The sequence below is a fragment of the Phascolarctos cinereus genome, unplaced genomic scaffold, assembly GCF_003287225.1.
Source record: "Phascolarctos cinereus isolate Bilbo 61053 unplaced genomic scaffold, phaCin_HiC Scaffold_5;HRSCAF=322, whole genome shotgun sequence".
NCBI classification, from domain to species: Eukaryota; Metazoa; Chordata; class Mammalia; order Diprotodontia; family Phascolarctidae; genus Phascolarctos; species Phascolarctos cinereus.
Genome location: NW_027555958.1, coordinates 401,066,394 through 401,086,010, shown reverse-complemented (window position 1 = coordinate 401,086,010; position 19,617 = coordinate 401,066,394). Strand labels below are relative to the sequence as shown.

Genomic DNA, 19,617 nt, shown 5'->3' with positions numbered 1-19,617 from the left:
ACCTTCCTTTGTAACAAAAAAAGTAATAATAATTACTTTGTGGGGAAGCAGCTCCTATGGAGAAGGGCTCAGCCAACTCCACCAATTTCTAGCTAACTGTTAACCCACAAGATAGGCGAGACAGACAGTGACAGAGTGACAGAGAGACAGACAGAGACAGAGAGAGAGACAGGGAGAGACAGACAGAGAGAGAGAAACAGAGACAGGGAGAGAGAGACACAGAGACAGTGACACAGAGAGAGAGTGAAAAGGCAGCATGTGCCAGGTAAATCAAACCATCATCACCCCCTCTCCCTTCAGACTCTGAGGGCCACAGCCTGTGACCCTAATCCCAAGAGCCTTGGGAATAGCAGTGCGTTCTGCACAATTCCCACAGCCATTTCCCTGGGAAGATGCACCCTGGCAGCTGCTTCTATAGCTTCTGTAATCAGGCAGCTAAGTGGCACAATAAGCTGCTGGGTGTTGCCTAGACTGAGGAGTCAAAAAGATCAGAGCTCAATTCTGCCTCAGATACTTAATAGTTCTATTTTCTTGGGCAAGTCAGTTAACCTCTGCCTACCTCAGGTTTCTCATCTGTAAAATGGGGTAACAGTAGCACCTACCTCTCAGGGCTATTGTGAAGATCAAATGACATTACATATGTAAAGCACATCAGCCAGAAAGCTAGAATCATTGTTTGATAGACATTTCAATGACGAGAGCAAATCTTTGGTCTCTCACTCTCCCCAGAGAATGGAACATTTCTGGGTTTGGGTGTGGCCAGAAATATATTTACTTCAAGGCCCAGTGCAGAAACAACATATTACAAAGCTCAAAAATGTCTCAGACTATGCCCTCAGATGGTATCTGAACATGGGGTGACAGTTGTCAATGGTGGTTCTTTTCATTTCTAAGCCCTAGGCACCACAAGACCTTGAAAGCATGGTGTGTGAACACTGCTCAGTAGCTTCTCTATATAAATAACAAACAAAACAGCAAAGAAGACCAGAAATCACCAGTCCCCTAAAAAGAGCCAAATTTCCTTGTCAGACACTTTGTCTGGCCAAAATATGTCTCATCACTCTGTATTTCTTCTCAATAATATCATCTACTTATCCAATAGATGCTGTGCCAGGCACTATGGGGGACAGAAAGGACATGTAAGACATGGTCCTTGTACTCTGGGAGTTTATCTGAAGATTCCTTTCAAACTAGTAGATGCCATAATTTTAAGATCACAGAGAGTCCAAGGCTAAATGGGTATGCAGGCATGGCAGAAAGGACTGACACATAAACCACATAGACCTTTCCACTCTGGGAAAGAAAAGTTTAAAAATCTACCCTTGGCTTGGCAGTGATAATCATTCCCATGGTACTTAGTGGCTCTGCCTCTAAACTCAGGCAACATAACCAGCTAAAAAAGTGGAACTTGAAGTCAAATAACCACCTAGTGGTAGAAATCAAGTGGCAAAACTGACTCTATACCATTTAATTAATTTAATTTTTTAAAAATTGCATTGATTGGCTGAAATGACCAAAGAGTTTAGTTGTTTTGGAATAAGGAAAACAATTTGATGAAATGGGAAGGATACTGACCTGAAAAATAGAAGACCTCGATTTGAGTCAAAGGTCTGCCACTTAAAAATTGTGCAAATCTTCTGCACATCTCTGTGGGTCTCAATTTCCTCACCTACAAAATAAAGGGATTATTTCTAATTAAAAATAAGTTCTAAGGTCTCTTCTAACTCTAAGATTCTTTTTTTTTTAATGCTTTTAATTTACAGTCTTCCTTGATACTTCTTTTCAAGAAGTGACCTTATTTCAAGTTGTTAGATTGAGTCAACTGCTAATTTCAAAATTATCCCTAAATGAGATGATATCAGAGCAATGAACAGAGATATTGGCAAATCATCTAGCCCTGAACTAAGACACAAGTGGCATAACCTAGCCAGTCCTATGAGAATGGTAAACTTAAGGGAAGGCAAAACCCAAACATCTTGATGGAAGAAAGTAGTAGACATTTGGAGGTTAGGTCATAGATAATTCATACATGTAAATCTCATGAATACCTCTTTAAACCCATGGAGAACCGTATAGACATTCAACCTTATGATAACTTAATGAGCTTGGACTCATTAAGAAGGGAAATACACTGAGGGTGGATAGACAAACAAAACTTTGACATTCCAGTGACTCCTTCTTTTGCCCAAACAGAATGTACAGATAAAGGCATCCCTCCCTCTCCCACCGGACCTACGACATCAAAATAACTCAGAATCATAGGAGAGAGCTAGGTGCACATAGATCTCTTGCTTTCCCATGTCCTGGCTTTAATCCCTTTCCGAATCTCCTCCCAGAAGTGGGTACTGAAAAGATTCTTCTCTTCCCAAGATGTACACTGCTCAAGAAACTCTCCTCCTGTCAACAATATGCTAGTCACTCAAACTTTCAAACTTGGAGACCACTGCTGGAGGACATTTCCCTCCTTTAATTAGGAGGCTGAGGTTCAAGGATTTCCTCTCAGGCCACATGGGCAGGATCCTTCTGCCTCTGTCCTAGATTATATCCTCAGATCATGGATGTGCTAGCAAGATTTGTTAGGTCAAGACAAACAACAAATCAATAAATCAAGCTCCTATTTGTATTATTTGCTGATTTCCAGGGTGTAAATGTTCACACTAAAAATTTAACAATCTGCTCTCAGCAGCCAGTTGGAGCTGGCTCCAGCAAGCCCAGCCTCAGATGTTGCCATTTCTTGAGCCAGCAAAGTTAACTCTCAGGTCTTTGGTGTCTGACTTCCACTTTGGAAAGAGAGAGAAAACAGTGACTAGGAAGTAGGGGCCAGGAAGTCTCCTCTCAGGTAATATGAGTTTGAGCATATGAACCATGTGCCTCTGACCCAAGTAACCACCAGACAGTGGGGAGAACTCACCCTCTTATCCTGGATACCCTCTTCTCTCTAGGTTTTTGGGACACTAGTCTCTCCTGGTTCTACTTCTACTATCTGACCTATTTCTTCACCCAGGTGCTACCTACTAATCATAGGTGTTCTTCCCCATGGCTATGTCCTGGGCTTTCTTCTCCCTCTATATAATTTCACTTGGTGCTCTTGTCAGTTCCCATGGATTCAATCATCACCTCTGTGCTGATGATTCCTCCAGTATGATATTTCCAACTGCTTGCTTATATCTCATTTAACATGTTCAAAACTGAATTCATATTTCACTCAAACACACACATATACACACATACACACACACACACACACACAAAAAAAACCACTCTCTCCCCCCACCCTACTATCCCCATTACTGTTGAGGATACCATCATTCTACCAATCACTCAAGCTCACAACTGAGGCATCATCCTCAACTCCTCACTCTTTTACCTTCTATGTCCAATCTGTTGCTAAGGCCTGTTGATTTTCCCTTCAAAATATCTCTCACACCCCAAACAACAACTTTTGATTTATCAAAAGTAACAGGATGATTCAATTATCTAATAGGGCCAAAGAACTTTTCCTTCCCTCTAAATTAGTTCTTTGACGAGTCCAAATTGTTCATTGAGACCCCAGGGAAATATATTTTCTCCTATTCACAAATGTTTCACTATGTTTTTAATGTTACATTGGGTTAAGTACATAGTGACCCACCATTTAATTTGGGCAGGAAATTAGATCTCCTGAAAGATGGTCAGCCTCATATTTTCTAGATCCGGTCATCTGTGAATGTCCTAGCACAGATATGCCATGGGCAAAATTATGATGGCAGTATTGTTGTTTCAATGAGGCTATTTTCCATTTATCTAAGTGGGAAAATATCCATCTCTCACGCTCACAAACTAATATTTCAAATCCACAGGATATGGATTTCAAAATTAAGGGAAAAATTAAAATATTTTCCTAAAAAAAAGGTACTTCTATATGCTTCTGACTGTCAAAATTACACTATTAATATATTTAGTCAAGTCCTTTTAAACTTAAGATATTTAATTTAAAACATCAAATTAAATTACTCACCACAATTTAGGGCCTAATGTGAAATCCCTAGTGACAAATAAGCATAATTTTTCTTCTGTTTATGTCCTTCATCTCTAAAGATGATTTTTTTATTACTTTCCTTATTCTCTTCACTTCATGCTTTAATAGAATTGAAGGGTTTTTTGAATGAGCTGCTCTGTGATGGTCTATGCTCTGATCTTCGAATTTTGTATTTCATAGAAGAATTATAGGGGCAACTAGGTGGCACAGTAGATAGAGCTCCGGCCTTGAAGTCAGGAGGACCTGAGTTCAAATCTTGTCTCAGACCAAACACTTGACACTTACTAGCTGTGTGACCCTGGGCAAGTCACTTAACTCTGCCTCACTAAAAAAAAATATATATATATATGTGTGTGTGTGTGTGTGTGTGTATACATATATATACATATATATACATATATATGTATATATACACACACACACACATACACACACACACACACACACACACACACACACACACACACACACACACACACACATATATACACACATATATATAGCCCTGCAACACTGAAGGCTTACGTTACATGTCTTCCCACATACCTTGGCCACATCTGTTCCTTATATGTATAAATCTGTGCTTATAAATTCTTTGTGCATTCCCTCTGCTCACAGATGTTATATGTACTTGTGAGAAGGTGCACCACAGGTTTATGGGAAAGATGTTTTGTAACTATACTATTCCAAGAGTTGACTTTTTTTTTTGAGTCAAGTACGTACTCTGGCTGGGAACTAGAAATAAACAATCAGTGGGGACTCCTAAGCTATAGTTTTAGGAGTTCAGTTCTAAATCCATGACCTTTTGATCCTGAGTAAGGACTGATAAATTACATTTTTTAAAACTGTTTAATTTTTTTTAAATTTTGAGTTGAGTTCCAAATTATCTCCCTCTTCCAGCCACTGAGAAGGCAAGCAATAGAATACTCATTTTACATGTGAAACCACACAAAACATATTTCCATATTAGCCATGTTGGGAGGGAAAAAGCAAAAAAAATAAAGTGAGAAAACTATGCTTCAATTTGCACTCAGAGTTCATCAGTTCTCTCTCTGGAGAGGGAAATAAATTTTCATTATGAGTTCTGAATCATCTTGGATCATTCTATTGATCAGAGTAGCTGAGTCTTTCACAGCAGAACATCATTACAATGTTGCTATTACTGTGTACAATGATCTCCTGGTTCTTCTCACTTCACTTTGCCTTAGTTCATACTGGTCTTCCCAAGTTTTTCTGAAACCATTGCCCTCATCATTTCTTATAGCACAATAAATGGTTTTCCATCACAAATATTTAGCACAACTTGTTCAGCCATTCCCCAATGGATGTGCATCCTCTCAATTTCCAATTCTTTGCCACCAAGCTGCTACAAATATTTTTGTGTATATAGGTCTTTTTCCTTTTTCTTTGATCTCTTTGGGATACAGACATAGTAGCGGCATTACTGGGTCAAAGGGTATGCACAGCTTTATAGTCCTTTGGGTATAGTTTCAAATTGCTCTCCAGAATAACTGGACCAGTTCACAACTCTACCAACAGTTGATTACTACAACTATTTTCCCCACATTCCCTCCAGCATTTGATAGAATACCTTTGAACCCATGACAGTTCATTCCTGTGGGGCACCCAACCAGGAATATGAAGTGAGGGAGTAACTTAGGTGGAGGCATAGGGGCTGCAAACAGATTGCAAGTATATTATTATTATTATTATTATTATTATTATTATTATTATTATTATTATTGTGTTCCACTCAGTGCCCAGAACAAGGCTTTGCTCATAGTATGTGCCCAATAAATATTTGATGAATAAATGGCTTGTTAAAAGAAAACCACAATACTGCTCATGAAACATAAACAAGAAGAAATGCAGAACTATGGAAAGGGGACTACTAAACTTTAGTCAGATGCCAAAAGGGAGCCACAGCACTTTCAAATCTTTTGGTCAGAGCTGGAGATGGGGTTGGAGGATAAAACTAGCTTAACATTACCTAAGTATGAGCCACTTAATGTGCTCACTAATCTTTCACTCTTATAATAGAATTTAAGGGATGGAAGAGAATTTTTAGTCCATCTTTAAAGTCCAACCTTCCTGTTTTACAATAAAAAATGGCCCAGAAGAGTTATGTGACTTGCCCAATATCAGACTTGGGGATCTCATGCAAGGAATAAGCAATATTTCTTGGAAAAGAAAGAAGGAAACAAGCATTAAGTGCCTACAATGTGCCAGGAATTGTGGTTCACAAATATTATCTCATTTAGTCCTCACAACACCCCTGGGAGATAGGTGCCATTTTTATTTCCATTTCACAGTTAAGGAAATGGAGCAGACCTAAAGATTGAGTGAGTTGCCCAGGACCACTAAGGCTAGTAAGTGTCTGAGGCCAGATTTGAATTTAGGATTTCCTAACTCTAGGCCCAGAGCTCTAGTCACTGTACTACCCTGCTGCATCTTGAGTATTCTTGGGGAAAAGCTTATCAACTCTCTATTCTTCCATTTGCTATTGCCTTATTTCCCTATTTATTTTTTCTCACTAGCTTTAAAAGTAGCTTAGTAGGTATGCAAATTTAATTAGCAAAATTATAAAACTTTCTCTAATTAGTCCTGCTCATACCCTAAAGTAAATCAAGGAAATGTCTTCCCCCATAAGCTAGCTTTCACTCTCAGAGTCTCAAACCCTGAACTTCAAAACAAAACAAAAATGAATGTTACTGGCCACGTAATTTATTAACAAAATCAAATAATGTAGAAATCTAGATAAGTATTTAAATAAGATATGGGCTAAAATGGGTCTACAGGAAAATCATCCAAAGTCTCTGTGATCCTCTTGAAGGTCCAGAATTAATATCCAAAGTGTCTGCAAGCAGCTGTCTAGTGGTTAAGCTGGCACTAAAACCCAGATCATTAGATTCCCAGTACAGCTTTTCAATTATGCCACCCTTGAAATAAGTAACTAATTGTCTCTTGATTTAGCAGAGTATTACCAGAAATTTTACTTAGTGAAGAACTTGGGGCAATAATCCTGGTATAGAACCCTGACAAGTAAATACCATGAAAATTTTGAGTAATAAATTAATACAGGAGCTATTACTGGCCAAGACCAATCCTGGGCAGATGTGTAGTATAAAATAGATTCTGTTAACTTCCCTTTCTAGAACTCTTCACTTATTCAATGCACCCTTTACTAACCACCAGCTGCCCTCTGACTTATCCAGTTCCTACTGGACGATGCCAACAGGCTTACCTTCATTCACCTTTCTCATCACAAAGTATCTCCCCCGATTTTCACTCCCTAATGACTATGCTCTCAAGCTAGTCAATCTGATAAATTAATCATGCTAAGAAGTTAATGTATTACTTCTCTCAAATAATATATTTGTATTTTAATAGGGGACTACTGGAATGAACCTTTAATTTTGACTGAAGAATGACTCTAGTGGTGAGCATTTTAGGATTTAGGACAAGCCAGTAGAAGAGATATTTGGAAGCAGAGGTGGCCTTCACTGTGACTCAAACAGACTTGGCCACAGAGTCTGCCTACATAAAAGCCTGGTCTTATTTATGGTCTAGATGGTCTTGGAAGGGTATGTTCGTGACCCTAGAAGGCTACAGTCAAAGTAACCTGGAAGAAATACCAGTGTGAAGCAAGAGAAATCTGGCATGTTTGTAATCTGAGGAGCTACAGATTTTTACTTCCCATTCTGAGCAATAAATATTTTTCAGATAAATCCTTCCCTGTACATTAAGAATGTCAGTGGAAAACACAGTCAAAGCAGGGTCTATACTTACTGTATCAGCCCTTCAAGTTGCTTTTCTATTTCTCAACATTAAGTAACTATTATTAAAAGAAAAGAGTTATTTTGTTCAGATGGTGATTACAAAAAGAACACTTTTGTCCCTCCACATCAATAAGTAATGACTGCTTTCATGGCAAAAAAAAAAATGTATCTGAGGATCCTCCTTACAACATTTTATAATCCCGACATGACACTGTGCACATACCACAGGAACCAATTGTTTAACTAATACTGTGCAAGTTTAGACACATTTTTCAAAACAGTGATACTTAAGTATTAAATGTCACCAGTTTCATTTCCCCACCTCATATTTCTCCTGAAAAAAATCAATGGCATATGTTTTCCCATTCAGCATTTAAGACTTAATTCCAAAAAGAAGCTAGTTGCCCTTTCACATATTTGAATCAACATTTGAAAACCTTGTGTTTTCAGTTATTCTAGGAGAAATTAATCCTAAGGTCTCCAACCAAAATTAACCCAATATCAAATATCATCCTCAGAAACATTCATACATATATATTTATACATACGTACAATCCCACTGATTGGATGGTAGAGTGACAAACTCCAAAACCTCCATTTATGGAAGGAACTCAGGTCAAATCATCCCTTTCTTTCTAATCTGGCTGTACAACTTTGAGACTTCTGACTCTCCCACCATATCCCCCACATCACACGCGTACCTTCCCAACAGTGTCCTCCATCCTCTCCCAATTTTCAGCTTCCTTCTGTATACTGCCTTCCTCCATTATATCACAAGCATCTTCAGGGCAGGATCTTTTTTTTTTTTAAATCCCACAGTGCCTGGCACATAGGTACATAATAAATGTTTATTGACTAGTTCTAAACATTCCAAAACAAAAAACTGACCCTTTCAATAAGTCTTATCTGTGTTTAAGTTATATTTAGGAAAAGGTGGTATTTGTTTACATATACATATTTCAGCTTTGCTGTGTTTTTTAAAATTCCTCAGTTTCCAAGTTTTTTCACCAGATTCATCCTGTTGATTCTTCTTTTAAGGTACCTCTTGCAATTCTTCCCCTCCTTTCCCATATCACTGCCAACACCCTGGTTTTAGGGCTGACCACTTCATTCATACCTAGAATATCACAAGAGCCTCCTACCAGATCTTATTTCCAGTATGTTCCTTCTAATTTGTCTTATTAGAAAATCGAGGGCCACAAAATTCCGATCTGCAACAAAATGCCACCAAAGCAAACTCTGAGCAATGATTAATTTATTAGGGAGCCCGATGATCCCCAAGCAATTGGATCCTAGACTTTCCTCTTGGTCAAGCACCCCTATACTCAGAGTTTGAGGGGTTTTATAGACTGTGGCAATTCCTTGGGAAGTCTCTTCAGAAGTGGAGGAAACTCTTATGATTAGCTAGTCTTCAGAAGTCAAGGAACTCCGATGACTGGCTAGAGGCTAGGCTCAGAGGTTGCTGCAAAGCAGAAAACAGAGGCTCAAAATGAGGAGGCATCAGTTGAGGGGCAGTAATGGGGCCATCCTCCTTAATGTTCACAACCAGGCAACTGCTTATGAGTCAAGTCCCCTAGGCAAGCAAGACACTTAGCAACTGTAGGTGTTTTGCACAACCCAAAACACATGCCTTTAAGGACGCACTTCTTCAAGTGACATGCTGGATAATTTAGGTAGGTTGTCAGAGTGATGGTACAATCACTGTTTTTGCCCCTAGGAATGTTCTCTTTCTTTTTAAAGAAGTACCTATTGCTGGCACAACACAGGGCCCCATGATTATAATGTAAGCAAAACCCACAGCAGACCACAAAAAGGAAGACCAAGTGCTGGGAGAAGACTCCCACTGATGCAAGGCGAGATGGTCTCAACGTAGAGTGAGAATCAGTGACCTGTTGAGATGACTCTCCAGAATGTGGTTGGTCAGGCAAGACAAGAGAGGAGGAATATAGGCCAAGTCAGGAGGTTAATGGATAAAGCAAAGATAGGGAGTTCATCCTCCTTTGGGTTAGAGTCAAGCAGCTGGGACAGAAGGCCAAGATCAGCCATAGTCAAATCCTGCAAAGACAAGAGAGTCAGCAAATAAAGTCCATTCTTAGACTTTCACAGACCTGCAGAGTGGACATCTTGAAAGACATCGGAAAAGCTTGAGACATTATGGCCAATCTTGTAAGGACTTCTATTAGCTCATCTAATGATTATTGCTGCTGATCTATGAGCAGTTAAGCTTATTGGCAAGACTAGAATGAAAGCTCATGCTCAAATGAAAGCACTTATTCAAATGGTATGCTGAGTTACCTAACCCTTCCTAGTAAAGAGAGTAACAGTTGTTTCACAAACATTGGAATCAGTTTTTCCTCAATGGATGACAGCCAAAAAAGGTAATACAGGTCTGACAGGTAAAAATCCCATAATGAAGACTGACAGAGGCATCCCCAAACACTAGACAGGTGCTTGGGATATAGAAGGTGCAGGAATTAAGGCATCCTGATGAGGGCTCTCCTCTTATTCTCTCAAAGTTTCCATGTCACAGACAAAAAATAGAAGGATCACTGGGCCATAGTGACAAATGTATATGAAGGCTCAGGGAAACAGGAAGTAGGTGCAGCAGAAAGTAACCTTTCTCCTTGAATGTCTTGGGTTTACAGGCTGCCTTCATAGTGGAGTAGCCATCATGCTTGAATAATCAAACAAAGATTAAAACTGATGAGAAAACATTAACTATCATTTGTGAACATCTAGGATAACAGAGTAACATGTCAACTGAGGGACCAGCAAGGAAGGTATAAAACTTCACTGTTTCATAGTTTGCATAACCATTTGCATTAGGGCATTTGTCTGATCTCTAAGAGAGCCAACAGAATCATGTACGAGCCAAGAAATGTAATCTGTTTGAGTTGTGAGTCATTCAATTTCCATCTCTGGTGATAGATTGGCAGTAGTCTTAACTACTGTACAAAGTTCTTCAGACTGTTGTTTAATTAAGTTCTTCAGAAGGTTGACTGGTAAAAAGAACTAGGTTCCCTAGTCTTCTTATCCTCTTCTCATACCTACCCTATAACATTTTTGTAAACAGCATGCTGTACACTTACTCTACTCTTTTCAATGAGGCAATTATTAGTCAAGGTAGTACATATTAAAAGATGCTTCTTCTCTATAACTCTGCTAAAAAAAACCTTTATAATTTTCACAAGTAAAAGTTCCATACTGAAACTTAAAAGCAAAATCTCCACAAACACTACAGGAAAAGTTCAAAGGAAGAGAAGAGGTAGATGTAAAAGCAGCAAGATGAGTCTCAGGGAACACTGGCTGGTTCTGGGGAGTCATATGCTGAAGAGGTGGACAGAAGCTCATGGTCCCCTTTAAAGTAAAAGGCATCCATAATTGGAGGCATATCTTAAAAGGATTATTTCTGAACCTGCTGGAGAAAAGTTTCTGCTGGTAAATAGAATCTTTAGAGATAAGAAAAAATAGTAATCAGTGTTCATAGTTGAATTTTGAGAACAACCTTGAGGTCAATTTGGAAACACATGTAGCACAGCAATTAATACACCCCCAAGCCTTAATCATTGAATGGGCATTGCCTCAGTCAAACTGAGGCCTTAGCTTGAAGAGGCCAAGGTCCCCCACTGCATTCTGGGATATCTCCAGTTGTCTTAATATATATCTCTACACTGGACCTAGATGGCTCTGGAGGAGAAAGTGAAGCTAATGATCTTTGATTGGCCTCCCTCACTTAAACCCAATTCACTTGCATGTCATGGCATCACCTCCCTCATATCATGGTCCCCTTTGAGAATGAAGGACAAATAGCAACACATCCAAAAAAGATTAACAATGCACAGGACAGTTAGAGCCCATCTGAGAATAAAGGAGAGGATTCCATCACCTTGAAACAGAGAAATAATCCAAGAAAGTCAAGACAAAGAGTTCCACCAATTCCTACTACCTGGGGTCACATGAGTTCCATGTACTATTCACCGAGTTATCATTCAAAATTCTTTAAAGATCATGAACATTTGTGATAATGTCACTTGAATGACTGATGTAGGCACAACAGGATTTTGTGCAGTCAGAATATTTAGTGCCATTCCATTTTCTATAGCCGTATGAATTATAGAGTCAATTTCTGCCTGTTAATATGGAGATGGTGGGGCTGTGGTATATTGAATGGCTGCAGATGTATCATGAGCAAGTCTTTCAAGCTCAGCAGACAAATTCTTGACAGAATCTATTACTGTAGTCACTCACAGGTTAGGAAGTGGAGTCCATAGAAAGTGATAACCTACACCTGCCCATATCATGAACACATCATCATGGGAGGGCCATTTCCTTTAAAATTTTGAGTTAAAGCACACGCAGCAAGAAAGACACATTATTGACACCTGGGATGGTGAAAATAAAATTGCATTTTACTGAGTTTCCCACCTTAAGTTTAGAATTTTCAGTTTTACCTTTATTAACACAGAGTGAAATTTGGTATATAATGGACCACAGCAAGCAGAGGGAATCTATATTTAAAATTCATTCAGGTCACATTATGACATGATAAGGTATGAAATTTGATCTGGAAATACCTGAGGGGCTTAACTTTTAAAGAGACTAGGGTGGCCCACTTAGTTGGTTCCCAAGAACTGCTATTTGCAGTACATTTAGCAAAAACAAATGGTGCAAATGGCCCAATAAAAGTAAGATTACTGCCCATTCCTTGCGGTACAATCTCACTTGCATTAACAGGGAAAGTTGAACAAAGGTCAGTAGTGTGTCCATGAACTCGCTGACAAATCTAACACCATTGTGACCTTATAGCCCTAGCATGGTGTAGTTTATGACCTATCTGGCTATGAACACCAAGAAAACATGCCTACCTCAGAGCTAGAGTTGGACTACCCAACAACTCCTGTTTTATTACTATTACTACTACTGCTGCTGCTGCTGCTGCTTTGGTTGAGGTTGACGATTTCAACTTTTTGCCTTATGCCAGCACACATTAGGCCTCCCGAATTCTTTGGGACACATGTATAATAGAGTTGAAAATTTGCTGTTCTGTAATGGCTTCTTCACTATTATAATCATCAATTTCCCACTTTCTCCTCAGTACTGAGCTAGCTTCTCTGTGAAAGCATCCTTTGGGGTAGGTAGATACTCATCCCCAAGGACAAGAGATAGCAGCAAAACGAACAGGCCAACACAACAGGGATTATATTGCCAGAGAGTTTAGACCTCCCTTTTCTGCTTCTGTGTGGGCCCCTCCATTGTACAGGCCTCAGACCCCATTACATTTTCATATTCTCCAACTATAACTGAATAACTCATACCCAAAAGTGTTTCAAGAGTCTCATGTTCCGATTCCTTTATTTCAGTGTCACTTTTACTTGTCTCTACACACTCTTCTGTCTTATTTTCAGAATATAGTTCCTTTAATATGGAACAAACTGATCTGATTATATTAGTAAGAACTACATTGGATTGGGGCCCAATCTTGGAACAGGTGACTCCCACTCAGCTCAGAAATGTCATGACTCCACCTAGTAAACCATTTATAAAAATGATAAAGTACAATTATGACTATTGACCCTGGAATCCATACCGAAAAATTACAGTCTGCCCATCTACCATGAGGGGGACAAAGTAAAGACTTTAAGTTGTTACTTTTCCCAGTTACTGAGGGAATTACAGCTGGGGTTAGATCAGTCACTGGTCTTGAAAAATCCTCAAGGGAAACTGAAAGAGTGTAAGTAAGATTTTGTAAAAACTGATGGGAGCTAGGATCGTTGTTGAGTCATCTATGGTCACTTGTTCCTTTAAAAAAGGCTGATTCATAGAAGTAAGTAAAGATGAAAAAAAAATGGTATTAGAGTCAAGACTGGTGGTGGGTTTTAAAGTAGACTGGGAGAATATAGACCCTGTTAAAAAAAAAAGTGTGAGTCCCAGGAGTTATGGATGCAGTAAAGGGGGAAGGTCTGCTTTCTGTTTTACACAGACAATCTCCTCCCAGGAAATACTGACTTTCCAGGGAAAAATCTCAGTAGAAATTGTGGAAGCATTTTCCCCCTCTTTTTACCAGGGAAAGAAGGATTTCCAGGAATACAACTCAGGACCCTATTCTCCAATTTCTAGCATATCATGTTAGGTTTGCAAATAAAGCCTCCTCCTTTCTATCTCAACTTGCAATAAGTAGGTGGGGTGCCAGAACAAAGGAAAGAGCTGCTGCCAAAATCAAGACAATGACATATGAGGAAAATGGCCTAGGTCTCTGCATGATCTTTCTCATTCCCCACATGATAAAAGCAAACAATCTCCAGCTATGGGGGGAATAAAAAGGCTGCTTTGCCATAAGCTGTAAGAACTAAGCTCCTCCTCTCCTGGCAGGTGCAGATATAACCTGGAGGAGGAATGTCCCCATGACAAAATGTTAGGTAGCAACATCAAAAATGGAACTGGTTCATAAGTAAACCTTTATCTGTATTCAGATATTATCTCAATCACCATCACAAACCAAAGAAACAAAAAAAAGATTACCAAAATAAGAGCAACCCACACCCATAAAGGCAATGGTGGTTCAGTCCTATCTAGAAGAGTCTTATGATTAGAGAAAACTTAAGAACTCAAGAGTTATAAGTCAGAAAATGACACAGGTTTTACATGTAAGCAGTGAATCCATGAGCCCTTTTCTCCAATCTTGACAGCAGTGGAAGTAGTCAGTGGAACTTAGAAGGGATTTTCCCAGGCAGGTCTGGTCCCACAATTCACTAAAAGTTCTTGATGTCAATGTTATTACCAGGATAGAAATCATGCAGTGTAAAGTCTAAAGGTCCAGTTTGTACTACTACTCTGTCATGAAGCTCTTTCAATCCATTCTATGGTTATTGTAGATAGGAAACAACAGAAGCATACCCACCAAGCAGTGATGTACATGCTAGAGAAAAAGGTTTTGCATTTATGGAGGGTGACCAAAAAGCATTTCATTAGGAGAAATATCATAATTCCCTCCTTGGTCTGTTATGCATATAGAACAAAGTCAAAGAGAAAACATCAGGCCATTTCAAATGGTTTCCAAAGCATAACTTGCCAACCATAGTCTTCTGTTCCTTATTCATACATTCAACTTGACCAGATCTTTCTTTGAAGATGATATGGGGTGTGGAACTTAGGAGTAATACCAAGATGAGAATACACTTGAGAGAACTGAATCACTGAAATGAGATACTCTCTTCAAGTCTATGTAGGCGGGTGGGCCATATTTGGGTACATTTTTTAAATAATAATTTTGGTAACAAAGGCATCAGTGACTTTATAACTAGGGAACACCTCAACCCACTGACTAAGGTGGTCAACAATGACAAGACAGTGTTTATGATGACCTGCTTTGGGCACATGAACAAAATCAACTTGTAAGTAAGTGCTTAAAAGGAATGTAAGCTAAAGGACGGCTACCAAAGGCTGTGGCTCAAAATGCATGCTGAATAAAAGCTAGGCAAGTTGGACAAGTGGCTGTTATGTGAGCTGCCACTGGGTGATGCCTAGAGCAACCCATCCTCTTCTAATTGAATCTATTTTCTCTTGTGTGCTATAATGGCTCCTCTTGTGAACCGAAAGGCTTACCTCGTGACAGAAACTCTGGGATAGAAGTGGATTCCCTTCCTTAGTCACCCAGACCCCCTGAGACAGGAGTAGTCTTGTATTACTATTTCTACTTTTCAATCTTGGTATTATCATAAGGAATACTGCTGCTTGATGTCAGAGCTGTTGGAGAAAAGACAGTTTTCTGTAGATGATAGAGAATTGTTGATATGAAGGATGCAGGAAGGATATTCTAGAGCAGCTAACTTTGCAGCTGCATCTGCCCAGGCATTCCCACGAGAGACACGGTCAGTTCCACTGATATGAGCACAACAATAAACAACTGCGAGGGTCCTGAGTAGTTGAGTGGAAGAAGAGATCTTTAATCAAGTCTGCATGGCAATAACCTTACTAGAGGAAGTTAAGAATCACTGTTGCATCCACAACATTCCAACAGCATGACAAACACCAAAAACATAGTGAGTCAGTATAAAAGGTAGCACTCTTGTCAGCAGCAAGGTGACAGGCTTGAGTAAAACCAATGAGCTCAGCAGCTTGGGCACTCAAGTTAGACAGCAATGAAGCTGCCCAAACTGTGTCATGAAACCACAGAGGGTCCAGTGTAATGCTCGTGGTCTTCCATGAAGGAAGAGCCATCAGTATAGAAAATGAAGTATTGATTCTCAAGAGACACAGCAGTAAGGTCATTATGAGGCTTTTCAGCCAAGTCAGCAACTGAGGTACAGTCATGCAAAGGCTCACCAGAGATAGGCAGGTCAGGGAGCAATGCTGCAGCATTGAGAATAGAATTCCATTTTAAGGCGACATTCTCTTTCCCTAACAATGGCAATACTTTGCATACCTTGCAAGCCTAGGGTCAGAAAAGGTTTGAGTGTGGTGATGAAGCAATAAAGTCTCAACTTCATGGGGGCACTGCACCACCACCACCAAAGAATTTCCTAGGACAAGATCATACACCTTTTCTACTAAGAAGGCAGTTGCTGCTACTGCCCTCAGGCAAGGTGGAGCGCATGTGGATCTTAAGGATTCAGTTAGGACCAGGGAAGCCACCCTTCTTTGTTCATGTACAAAGAGGGTGAACGGCTTACTAAAATCTAGGAGTCCTATGCCAGGAACAGACATTAATGCTTTCTTAAGTTTGGTCAAGGCAGTCAGACGTTCAGGATCAAGTTGTAAAGGTTCAGTAATGTGACCTTTAGTCAGGGCAACAAGAGGTTTAGTAACCTCACTGAATGATGGAATCCAGTGCCAACAATACCCTGCTACTCCAAGGACAGCACGTACCTGCTTCGTAGTCTTCCCAAGAGATAACTGTTGAAGAGCCCATATACATTTTTGAGAAGTAGAATGTGGCCCAGCAGACAAGACAAATCCAAGATACTCCACCCTCAGGTTGACACCACTGCTGTCATTATTGTTTGTCCTTAGTACTAGAAGATGACCAAAATGACATCACAATGTCAGGGTCAATGTAGTGTGTTGGACTGTGGCTGATCAAACCAATACAAGCTCAGAAGGTTCTACCACAGGTATGACCATTTGGGAAAGAGATGTCTCTAAATTTGCACATCTCATTTCTTTTGAGCTACTACAATTTTGCTTTGTTCATAGAGTACAACCCCCTTCTTTGATGCAGCCATGCCATGCTGGATGATACTGTATATCCCCCTTGAATCACAATTCTTCAGAGAGACCCTGAGAATGTCTTTGCATCACTTTTTAAATTAATTTATTTTTAGTTTTCAACATTCACTTCCACAAGATTTTGAGTCTCAAATTTTCTCCCCATCTTGTCCCTTCCCCCATCCCAAAATGGCATGCATTCTGAATACCCCTAATCCACCCTCCCTTCTATCTCTCCCCACCCTTCTCTTACCTTATCCCCTTCCCCTTCAACTTTCCTGTAGGGTAGGATAGATTTCCATACACCGTTTCCTGTATATCTTATTTCCCAGTTGCTTGTGAAAACTAATTTTTTTTTATCTTTTGTTTTTAAAATTTTAGGTTCCAAATTTTCTCCCTTCCTCCCTCCCCATCCACCCTCATTGAGAAGGCAAGCAAACTGATACAGGTTACACATGTGTACTCATGCAAAACACTTCCATAGTAAGTCATGTTGTGAAAAACTAAGTATAATTCCCTTCAACCTATCCTGCCCCCCATTTATTCTATTCTCCCTTTTGACCCTGTCCCTCTCTAGAAGTGTTTGCTTCTGATTACCCCTCCCCCAATCTGCCCTCCCCTCTATCATCCTCCTGCTCTCTTGTCCCTTCCCCCCCCATTTTCTGTAGGTAAGATAGATTTCCATACCCAATTGAGTGTGTGTTATTCTCTCCTTAAGCCAAATCCTATGAGAATAAGATTCACTCATTCCCTCTCACCTTCCCCCCCATTTCCTCCACTGTAAAAGCCTTTTTTGTCTGTTTTATGTGAGATAATTTACCCCATTCTACCTCTCCCTTTTTCCTTCTCACAGTATAATCCTCTCTCACCCCTTAATTTTATTCTCCAGATATCACCCCTTCATCTTCAACTCACCCTGTGCCCTCTTATTTATATCTATCTATCTTTCTATCTATCTATAAACATACACATAATTTTTTCCCTCCAACTACTCTAAAACTTACAAAGGATTCATGAATTACAAATATCATCTTTTCATGCAGAATGTAAACAGTTCAACCTTCATAAGTCTCTTATGATTTCTCTTTCCTGTTTACCTCTTCATGTTTCTCTTGAGTCTTGTATTTGAAAATCAAATTTTCTGTTCAGCTCTGGTCTTTTCATCAAGAATGTTTGAAAGTCCTCAATTTCACTGAATGTCCATTTTTTTTCCCTGAAGCACTATGCTTAGTTTTGCTGGGTAGGTGATTCTTAGTTGTAATCCTATCTCCTTTGCTCTCCGGAATATTATATTCCAAGCCCTGCAGTCCCTTAAAGTAGAAGCTGCTAAATCTTGTCTTATCCTGATTGTGTTTCCACAATACTCGAATTGTTTCTTTCTGGCTGCTTGCAATATTTTCTCCTTGACCTGGCAACTCTGGAATTTGGCTACAATATTCCTAGGAGTTTTCCTTAGGGGATCTCTTTCAGGAGGTGGATTCTTTCAATTTCTATTTTGCCCTCTGGTTCTAAAATATAAGGGCAGTTTTCCTTCATAATTTCTTGAAAGATGATGTCTAGGCTCTTTTTGTGATCATGGCTTTCAGATAGTCCAATAATTTTAAAATTCTCTCTCCTGGATCTATTTTCCAGGTCAGTTGTTTTTCCAATGAGATATTTCACATTGTTTTCTTTTTTTTTATTCTTTTGAATTTGTTTTACAATGTCTTGATTTCTCGTAAAGTCACTAGCTTCCAATTGCTCCATTCTAATTTTTAAGGAAGTATTTTCTTCAGTCAGCTTTTGGAGTTCCTTTTCCATTTGACCAATTTTGCTTTTTAAGGCATTCTTCTCCTCATCACCTTTTTGAACCTCTTTTGCCATTTGGGTTAGGCTCTTTTTTAAGGTGTTATTTTCTTCAGTATTTTTCTGGGTCTCCTTTAGCAAGCTGTTGACTTGTTTTTCATGATTTTCTTGCATCACTCTCAGTTTTTCCTCTACTTCTCTTACTTGCTTCTCAAATTCCTTTTTCAGCTCTTCCATGACCTGGGACCAATTCATATTTTTCCTGGAGGCTTTGGATGTAGGAACTTTGACTGCATTGTCTTCTTCTGGTTGTATGTTTTGATATTCTTTGTTACCAAAGAAAGACTCTATGGTCTGATTCTTTTGTCGCTTCTTGCTCATGATCCCAGCCAATTACTTGAGTTATAAACCCTTTGTTAGGGTAGAAGTCTGCTTCCAGTGTGGAGAATGAACTGTCCCAAGCATCGGGGGTTTTATGCAGCTGTTTTCAGAGATACTTCTAGGGACCTGAAAATTTTCAGTTCTTCCAAGGTGCTATGATCAAGGGCAAGGTGTTCACTCCTTTCCTGACCTGTGCTCCGGTCTATGAGTGACCACAAGCACTCTTTTCTCTCTTTCACCTGTGAGGAGGATTTTCTATCTCCACAGCCCCTACAAGCAAGCACTCCTCCTCACCCCAGGACCGCCACCTAGAATTGTGATTCAGATCCAAGCACGGGCAAAGCAAGAGAATCCTGTACCAGCAAAGAGATCCCTGCAATGCCCTTCTGATCAGCTACTTGATTCCCCCTCAGTCTAGAGGGAGCTGCCCCCCTGGGGCCAAGCTCAAGG

At 39.6% G+C, this 19,617-nt stretch overlaps 1 long non-coding RNA gene across 1 annotated transcript in view; it reads right to left on the bottom strand.

Moving 5' to 3' along the window:
* LOC144457823 (uncharacterized) overlaps window positions 1–19,617 on the bottom strand; it is a 138,532-nt gene that overhangs the window by 94,683 nt on the left and 24,232 nt on the right. Inside the window, exon 2 of the long non-coding RNA XR_013487352.1 lies at window positions 1,576–1,669. This is a non-coding gene — a long non-coding RNA (uncharacterized LOC144457823). The remainder of the gene's footprint in view (window positions 1–1,575; window positions 1,670–19,617) is intronic.